Below are 10,395 nucleotides of genomic sequence, written 5' to 3'. Positions count from 1 at the left end.
TTCCAGTCCATTTTAGTTTGCTGATTCCTAGAATGTCGATGTTTACTCTTGCCATCTCCTGTTTGACCACTTCCAATTTGCCTTGATTCATGGACCTAACATTCTGGGTTCCTATGCAATATTGCTCTTTACAGCATCGGACCTTGCTTCTATCACCAGTCATATCCACAACTGGGTATTGTTCTTGCTTTGGCTCCATCCCTTCATTCTTTCTGGAGTTATTTCTCCGCTGATCTTCAGTAGCATATTGCACACCTACCGACCTGGGGAGTTTCTCTTTCAGTATTCTATAATTTTGCCTTTTCATACTGTTCATGGGGTTGTCAAGGCAAGAATACTGAAGTGGTTTGCCATTCCCTTCTCCAGTGGACCACATTCTGTCAGACCTCTCCACCATGACCCACCCGTCTTGGGTGGCCACACACGGTATGGCTTAGTTTCATTGAGTTAGACAAGGCTGTGGTCCGTGTTTTTAGACTGATTAGTTTTCTGTGATTATGGTTTGTGTGTCTGCCCTCTGATGCCTCAGGACACCTACCATCTTACTTGGGTTTCTCTTACCTTGGACGTGGGGTATCTCTTCACGGTTGCTCCAGCAAAGCGCAGCCACTGCTCCTTATCTTGGAGTAGGGGTATCTCCTCACAGCTGCCCCTCCTGACCTTGAACGTGGAGTAGCTCCTCTCGGCCCTCCTTGCCTGTGCAGCTGCCTCGGCTGCCTCCCCTGACCTCGGGCGTGTGGTACCTCCTCCAGGCCCCCGCCCTGGACTCGAGTGTGTGGTAGCTTGTTTTGGAAGCTGCCCCTGACCTTCAACGTGGGATAGCTCCTCTCGGCCGCTCCTGTGCCAACATAGCCTGGCACTCTCGGTCGCAGCCCTTGACCTTGGGCGAGGGGTGGCTCCTCTCGGCCACGCTTCTGCAAGGTCTGTCTCAGCCGGCGTGCTTCTGCGCGGTCCATCTCAGCCGGTGCTGAGAAACGAATTGGAGACTGCTAAAAATGATACCAGGGCATGCCAACACAGGGAGGGAAGTGTGAGGGGGGTTCAGAATGGGGAACACGTGTACACCCGTGGCGGATACATGTTGATGTATGGCAAAACCAATACAATATTGTAAAGTATTTAGCCTCCAATTAAAATAAATAAATTTATATTAAAAAAATAAACCAATCTGGGGCTTCCTAAAATTACCATCCTGTTTGTAAGAGAATTAGAATGCTAAGTGCCAGATACTTGCTCTTGAAAAATGACAATGAGAGGGGCTGGAACTCTGAAATGTAATGTTCTTCCCTTGCTGCCTCCAAATTGCACACACTTCCAGTCATGGCTTTTCCCCAGCTTTAGTGAGATATAGTTGACATATAATATTGTGTAAGTTTAAATAATTAAGTTTTAAACAGTAATTAAGTTTTAAACTGTTCTAGCTTAACAAGGTTTTCAGCCCGAAGTAATAAATCTTGTATCATTCAAGGCCATTCTTTGTAAACATAATTCAGACTGAAACTGAAAGAAGAGTTCTTTTTATAATAGGCTTATTTCTAGGAAATCAGCAGCCTTTCTGTATGATGAAAACAATTCCTAATTTTGAACCTAAATAAATAGAATCTAAATCTGAAAACCATTCAGACAGTAATTAATCACTTTCCCCAAATACACCCTCTTATTTTCTTTAGGCACCACACCCTTCCTCTGAGGTACATTGTATTTCACTGACCAGAAAAATTCCATGGGTTGTGCAGCTGCTGCTTAGCTGGGAACTTCCCCAACCCCAGAGTGGTGTGATTTGAAGTGTGCAATTCAATTTAACGCATGTCTGTTGTCTTGTGTACATTTGCCCACAAGGTTTCCAAAACAAAGGTATCTGGCCAATATTTGAACTCTTAGAATTTTCCACATGCCTCATTCTTCTTATGAAAGTGACAGTGCTATTCACTGAGTTGCATCTGACTCTGCCACCCCAAAGACTATATAGCCCACCAGACTCCTTTGTCCATGGGATTCTCCAGGCAAGACTACTGGAAGGGGTGGCCATTCCCTTCTCCAGGGGGTCTTCTTGATCCAGGCGACAAACCTGGGTCTCCTGAACTGAAGGTGAATTCTTTACCAGTTGAGTCATCAGAGATAAAATTATCAAAAGATAAAACAAAGATTCATTATTTTAACATCCAACCCCCAGTTCTTGAGAGAGAGAGGGAAATGTGCATGCTTGTAAAAATTCATTGACTGCCTTCTGGAGCAGAGGGGGAGAAAACAATAATATAAGTGTCAACATTGTTCAAGTTACTGTGCCTGACACACAGCCAGGCCAAACAAACCAAACACTGGAGTTTAGAGCAGAGAAAATTTGTTGCAAGAGCCACGCAAAGAGTTTGGGTGTCTCCTGCTCAAAATGCCTGAACTCTGTGATGGTTTTCCTGGAAGAGTTTTTAAATGTGAAATTTGCTGGGTATGTGATTACTTCTGATATATTGATAGTGAGGTAAGAAGGTGATATTGTAACCTTCCGATTTCAACCAGTCTGGGGTCTGTGAGGTTGTGGTCAGCACATAGTCATCATCCTCCACGTGGGTGGAAGCCTTCAGTTCAGTCCAGTCACTCAGTCATGTCCGACACTGCGACCCCATAGACTGCAACACGCCAGGGCTCCCTGTCCATCACCAACTCCTGGAGTTTACTCAAACTCATGTCCATTGAGTCAGTGATGCCATCCAACCATCTCATCCTCTGTCGTCCCCTTCTCCTTCTGCCTTCAATCTTTCCCAGCATCAGGGTCTTTTCCAATGAGTCAGTTCTTCTCATCAGGTGGCCAAAGTATTGGAGTTTCAGTTTCAGCATCAGTATTCCCAATGAATATTCAGGACTGATTTCCTTTAGGATGGACTGGTTGGATCTCCTTGTAGTCCAAGGGACTCTCAAGAGTCTTTTCCAACACCACAGTTCAAAGCATCAATTCTTCAGCGCTTAGCTTTTTTAGAGTCCACCTCTCACACCCATACATGACCACTGGAAAAACCATTGCCTTGACTAGACAGACCTTTTTTGGCAAAGTAATGTCTCTGCTTTTTAATATGCTGTCTAGGTTGGTCATAGCTTTTCTTCCAAGCAGTAGGTGTCTTTTAATTTCATGGCTGCAATCAACATCTGCAGTGATTTTGAGCCCCAAAACATAAAGTCTGCCACTGTTTCCATGGTTTCTGCCATGAAGTGATAGGACCAGATGCTATGATCTTATTTTTCTGAATGTTGAGCTTTAAGCTAAATTTTTCACTCTCCTCTCTCACTTTCATCAAGAGACTCTTTAGTTCTTCACTTTCTGCCATCTGCATATCTGAGATTATTGATATTTCTCCCAGCAATCTTGATTCCAGCTTGTGCTTCATCCAGCCCAGCATTTCATATGATGTACTCTGCATAGAAGTTAAATAAGCAAGGTGATAATATACAGCCTTGATGAACTCCTTTTCCTATTTGGAACCAGTCTGTTGTTCCATGTCCAGTTCTAACTGTTGCTTCTTGACCTGCATACAGATTTCTCAAGAGACAGGTCAGGTGGTCTGGTATTCCCATCTCTTCAAGAATTTTCCACAGTTTTTTGTGATCCACACAGTCAAAGGCTTTGGCATAGTCAATAAAGCAGAAACAGATGTTTTTCTGGAAGTCTCTTGCTTTTTTGATGATCCAGCGGATGTTGGCAATTTGATCTCTGGTTCTCCTGCCTTTTCTAAAACCATCTTGAATATCTGGAAGTTCACAGTTCATGTATTGTTGAAGCCTGGCTTGGAGAATTTTAAGCATTACTTTACTAGCATGTGAGATGAGTGCAATTGTGCAGTAGTTTGAGCATTCTTTGGCATTGCCTGTCTTTGGGATTGGAATGAAAACTGACCTTTTCCAGTCCTGCGGCAACTGCTGAATTTTCCAAATTTGCTGGCGTATTGAGTGCAGCATGTTCACAGCATCCTCTTTTAGGATTTGAAATAGCTCAACTGGAATTCCATCACTTCCACTAGCTTTGTTCATAGTGATGCTTCCTAAGGCCCACTTGACTTCACATTCCAGGACATCTGGGTCTAGGTGAGAGATTATACCATCATGCTTATCTGGATCATAAAGATCATTTTTGCATTGTTCTTCTGTGTATTCTTGCCACCTCTTCTTACTATCTTCTGCTTCTGTTAGATCCATACCATTTCTGTCCTTTATTGAGCCCATCTTTGCATGAAATATTCCTTTGGTATCTCTAATTTTCTTGAAGAAATCTCTAGTCTTTCCCATTCTATTGTTTTCCTCTATTTCTTTGCACTGATCACTGAGGAAGGCTGTCTTGTCTCTCCTTGCTATTCTTTGGAACTCTGCATTCAGATGCTTATATCTTTCCTTTTCTCCCTTGCTTTTTGCTTCTCTTCTTTTCACAGCTATTTGTAAGGCCTCTTCAGACAGCCATTTTTTTTTTTCTTTTTCTTGGGGATGGTCTTTATCCCTGTCTCCTCTACAATGTTACAAACCTCTGTCCATAATTCTTCAGGCACTCTGTCTATCAGATCTAATCTCCTGAATCTATGTCTCACTTCCAAGGTATAATCGTAAGGGATTTGATTTAGGTCATACCTGAATGGTCTAGTAGTTTCCCTACTTTCTTCAATTTAAGTCTAAATTTGGCAATAAGGAGTTCATGATCTGAGCCACAGTCAGCTCCCGGTCTTGTTTTTGCTGACTGTATAGAGCTTCTCCATCTTTGGCTGCAATGAACATAATTAATCTGATTTTGGTGTTGACCATCTAGTGATGTCCATGTGTAGAGTTTTCTCTTGTATTGTTGGAAGAGAGTGTTTGTTATGACCAGTGTGTTCTCTTGGCAAAACTCTGTTAGCCTTTGCCCTGCTTAATTCTGTATTACAAGGCCAAATTTGCCTGTTACCCCAAGTGTTTCTTAACTTCCTACTTTTGCATTCCAGTCCCCTCTAATGAAAAGGACATCTATTTTAAGTGTTAGTTCTAAAAGGTCTTGTAGGTTTTCGTAGAAACATTCAACTTCAGCTTCTTCAGCATTACTGGTTGGGGCATAGACTTGGATTACCATGATATTGAATGGTTTGCCTTGGAAACGAACAGAGATCATTCTGTCATTTTTGAGATTGCATCCAAGTACTTTATTTCAGACTCTTTTGTTGACCATGATGGCTACTTTGTTTCTTCTAAGGGATTCCTGCCCACGGTAGTAGATATAATGGTCATCTGAGTTAAATCACCCATTCCAGTCCATTTTAGTTTTCTGATTCCTAAAATGTTGACGTTCACTCTTGCCATCTTCTGTTTGACCACTTCCAATTTGCCTTGATTCATGGTCTTAACAGTCCAGGTTCTTATGCAATATTGCCTTACAGCATCAAACTTTCCTTCTATTACCAGTCACATCCACAACTGGGTGGTGTTGGAGTCTTAGTTTCTGTAGAATAACTCAGAGATATGTATATGATGTTATTTCTAGCCCTTCAGGATGAACTAGGAGTCCTGTGACTCTATTGTGTTATTAACTGTTTGAGCCTACTCCTTGGAACTCACGGAAGCCCTAGAAGACTAAAGCCTTTTTTCCCTACATGGGACGTAGAGGGGTTTTTGTATCTGCGAGGGTCCTGCTAGGTTTTATTACCAGAAAACTAAGCAAAATGTTTTAAAATTGCTTTGTCAGAGAAATTTTAATTACTCCCTCACACAAAGTAGTAAGTAGAGGGAAAAACAAAATGAGAATAGGAGACAAAAGCTAGTAAGGTGGAAAGGGCTGGGCTTTGGTGCACTGAAGAGCTCATCAGTTCAGTTCAGTTCAGTCGCTCAGTCGTGTCCGACTCTTTGCAATCCCATGAATCACAGAACGCCAGGCTTCCCGTCCATCACTAATTCCCGAAGTCCACTCAGACTCATGTCCATCGAGTCAGTGATGCCATCCAGCCATCTCATCCTCTGTCTTCCCCTTCTCCTCCTGCCCCCAATCCCTCCCAGCATCAGAGTCTTTTCCAATGAGTCAACTCTTCGCGTGAGGTGGCCAAAGTATTGGAGTTTCAGCTTTAGCATCATTCCTTCCAAAGAAATCCCAGGGCTGATCTCCTTCAGAATGGACTGGTTGGATCTCCTTGCAGTCCAAGAGACTCTCAAGAGTCTTCTCCAACACCACAGTTCAAAAGCATCAATGCTTCTGCACTCAGCTTTCTTCACAGTACAACTCACACATCCGTACATGACCACTGGAAAAACCATAGCCTTGACTAGATGGACCTTTGTTGGCAAAGTAATGTCTCTGCTTTTCAATATGCTATCTAGGTTGGTCATAACTTTTCTTCCAAGGAGTAAGCATCTTTTAATTTCATGGCTGCAGTCACCATCTGCAGTGATTTTGGAGCCCAGAAAAATAAAGTCTGACACTGTTTCCACTGTTTCCCCATCTATTTCCCATGAAGTGATGGGACCAGATGCCATGCTCTTCATTTTCTAAATGTTGAGTTTTAAGCCAACTTTTTCACTCTCCTCTTTCACTTTCATCAGAGGCTTTTGAGTTCCTCTTCACTTTCTGCCATAAGGGTGGTGTCATCTGCATATCTGAGGTTATTGATATTTCTCCCGGCAATCTTGATTCCAGCTTGTGCTTCTTCCAGCCCAGCGTTTCTCATGATGTACACTAAGTCTGTGATGGTAAAATAAATCTTAGGAATAAAGATATTCTCCCCTATCTTCAGTAAAATCTATTATATTCACATGAGCTGTCTGGAAGGTCTTGTACTGATATTTTTCAATGGGCTTATAGGAGGTGCTATATGCATTTCTATCTCTGATTGAATGATGGTCCAAAAGGTGAGATGTCACCCTCCCCAGGACTACAAAGTCATGCTGGAAGGAATCAGTCAATGAGATAGCATGATGTCAACCAGCCATAGATATCACTCAAATGTCATTTGAAATAATGAAAAGTATTCTTTAATTTGCTTTCCCTCTTGGGAGGCTGTGTAATTTCACAGTCTGCTTGAATTAGATAAATGAGTTTTTATTCCCACAAGTCATCTTAGCAAAGTGAAGAAGGCTGTCATGTAAAAGATAACAAAAAAGAGCTCTGAGAATGGATTCCTTGGGCAGGGAATAGAAGTCCATGCCATGTAATCTTGGAGAGTTCTATAACTCACTATTAGATCCCATGTGTCAAGAGAGAGCGTCCTAGAGACTGACTTCCTTGTATAAGACTGATTTTGAGACAAGCACTGGAGGATGGGGCTTCCCAGGTGGTGCAGTGCTAAAGAATCCACCTGCTAATGCAGGAGATGCAAGAGACACAGATTTAATTCCTGAGTCGGAGAGATCTCCTAGAGTGGGAAATGGCAACCCACTCCAGTATTCTTGCCTGGAAAATTCCATGGTGGGCTTCAGTCCATGGGGTTGCAAAGAGCTGAGCTACTGAGTACAGACTCAGGAACTGTTCTCCAGAGAGTGAGAGCAGTGTCAATGAACTGTCCTCTGTGGGAGGAATGGCCATGATTCTGAGGCTGTACCCCAGAGAGTCTTTTTAGTCACCATCAGTGATATAGCACCAACATAAGCCTCACTTCAGAAAAGGGTGAAAGATGGAAAAGAGGCCCTTTGTCTTGAACATGAGGGGAGAAGAGGTAAAATAGACGCGCAGGGCCTCTCAGAAAGGCACATGAGCAAAATCGGATTTTCATGAATCTATATGTAGTTCTAATATGCCTGTGTCCAGGAGGTCTTACCAGTAGCTCTGCCACCCCCTAAGTATTCATCCTACAAACTAAAAATCCCTAATATTCCAGATTTCAAGTTCTCTGTTTCTGATATTGCAAAAACAGAGTGAGTACTCTTCCTCTAGTGATATAATCTTATTCTAGCTTGTGAACACAGTGATATTTAATCAGCCAACCCACCAAACCATTTTCATTGCTTACATTTTGTGTAATTCTGAAAGTTTTTTATTAGTCTTTTATTTTGTCTATTTATATGCCAAGCAATATTCAAGGTGGTTTTCATTTTGCTTTGTTTTTACTGTTTTGACATTTTGGGCTACTCTCTCCAATTCTAGAATTCTCCAAGCCCATGCGTCTTGTCCCTTAAGGGCCACTATTCCTCATGCCTACATTATTCCATTCTGAGAGGCCCTGGCAGGTCTATTTTACTTCTTTTCCACTCATGTTCAAGACATAGGGCCTCTTTCCCCTTTTTCACTCTTTTCTGAAGTGAGACTTAGGCCAGTGCTACATCACTGATGGTGGCCCCAAGCAAGTAAATAGATTTCTGAACTGAAACTGCTTCAAGTTTGTGCTGCTCTGGAAGGGTTGTTACACAGTAGATTTGTCTTCCACAAAGTTTTGCATACAGGATGTTAAAATGAGACTCTCCTACCTAAGAATTTCCACTAGACCCCAAAGGTGAATACAGCTGGTGTCAAATAAAGACTTTCTAAAACAAGATGCTACATATTTTTTCCTAGAATTAAGTAGAACATGAAAAAAACTTCATTTTGGTTAAATCACATCTCATTAACTTTCTTCAGTTTAGGAGATTATTTTAATAATTCTTCTTTTGCCAATATTATACTTTTGTGAATGAGACTCACAGAATATATTTTTAAGAGATACTTTTTCTGGTAATAATTTTCTACCATAGAAGATGGGAGAAAGACTCCAAATGTATTTTCTTTTGATAATGATAATAATAGTAAGTTATAAACAGTAAAATAATATTAGAAATAAGTTAATAAACATTAAAACATGAAAACAATAACAAAATAGCAATAATAAAGTACTGATTTAGATTAAAGAGCTAACTAGTCTTATATTATTCATCTCTGAGCTCACTGTTGTTCAGTTGCTAAGTTGTGTCCAACTCTTTGTGACCCCGTGGACTGCAGTACATCATACTTGCCTGTCCTTCACTGTCTCCTGGAGTTTGCTCAAACTCATGTCCATTGAGTTGGTGAAGCCATCCAGCTGTCTCATCTTCTGTCACCTGCTTCTCCTCCTACCCTCAATTCTTCCCAGCATCATGGTCTTTTCTAGTGAGTTGGCTCTTTGCATCAGGTGTCCAAAGTATCAGAGCTTCAGCTTCAGTCCTTCCAATGAATAGTCAGGATTGATTTCCTTTAGGTTTGACTGGTTTGATCTCTTTGCTGTCATGAGACTCTCAAGAGTCTTCTCCAGCTCCACAGTTTGAAAGCATCAATTCTTTGGCTCTCAGTCTTCTTTATGGTCCAACTCTCACATCCGTTCTTGACTACTAGAAAAATGATAACTTGGATTATACAGACCTTTGTCAGCAAAGTGATGTCTCTGCTTTTTAATATGCTATCACTTAGACATAACTTTTATCAAGTGACATATGTCACTTGATCATAGCTTTTCTTCCAAGGAGAAAGTGTCTTTTAATTTAGTGGCTGCAGTTACCATCCACAGTGATTTTGGAGCCCAAGAAAATAAAATCTGCTACTGTTTCCACTTTTTCCCTATCCATTTGCCATGAAGTGATGGGACCATATACCATGATCTTAGTTTTTTCAATATTGAGTTTTAAGCCAGCTTTTTCACTCTCCTCTTTAACCCTCATCAAAAGGCTCTTTAGGTGCTCTTTGCTTTCTGCCATTATAGTGGTATCATCTGCATAACTGAGGTTGTTGATATTTCTCCCAGCAATCTTGATTCCAGCTTGTGATCCGTCCAAACCAGCATTTTGCATGATGACTCTAAGGTCTTACTTTTATTTTATAGGCTCGTGGAACAGAATAAGAACCAAAAACCAGAGACAATAAGCCAGTGAGCGAGTGAGAGAGAGAAAGAAAGAGAAGACAGTCTTCTTTAATGTAGTTTGTAAGGAAGGACTCTTTTTTTGGACTTGGGTGGATGCCCAACACTCTTTGTCGGTTTCTGTGTCTCAGTAAGTACAGAGTCACAGTACTCACCTAACTCAAGAAACTGCTAAGTTTAATTATGGAAGTTAAAAAAAAAATCTGTCTGTGATATTGGTGCATATGACAGAATTTTCAGCTATAAGCATTGTATGATTCTCTTTCATGAGATGGACTCACGGAAACCCAGGTAGAGATTATATTTTTCTAGCTGCTTCTGCATCCAGGTGTGGACATGTGCACTGAGGATGAGTAGAAGGATGAATAGAAGTATATATACCTTACTTATGGGTCTGCTCCAGAGAACTCAGTCAGTCACTCCTATTCATCTTATTGTCGGGATATCAGATAATGTGACAGTAGTCAATCTTTGACCTTGCTGATGTATACAACATCTTAGTGGGTACTTAACAACACAATTGGAGGAATCTGAATCTCTGAATGACTTTTTGAAACCTAGAATGGTGAGATCATAATATGTCTTTTAAGCTGTAACACCATCCCCC

The sequence above is a fragment of the Bison bison genome, unplaced genomic scaffold, assembly GCF_000754665.1.
Source record: "Bison bison bison isolate TAMUID 2011002044 unplaced genomic scaffold, Bison_UMD1.0 scf7180017864466, whole genome shotgun sequence".
Taxonomy (NCBI): Eukaryota; Metazoa; Chordata; class Mammalia; order Artiodactyla; family Bovidae; genus Bison; species Bison bison.
Note: the sequence above shows the minus strand (reverse complement) of the source record.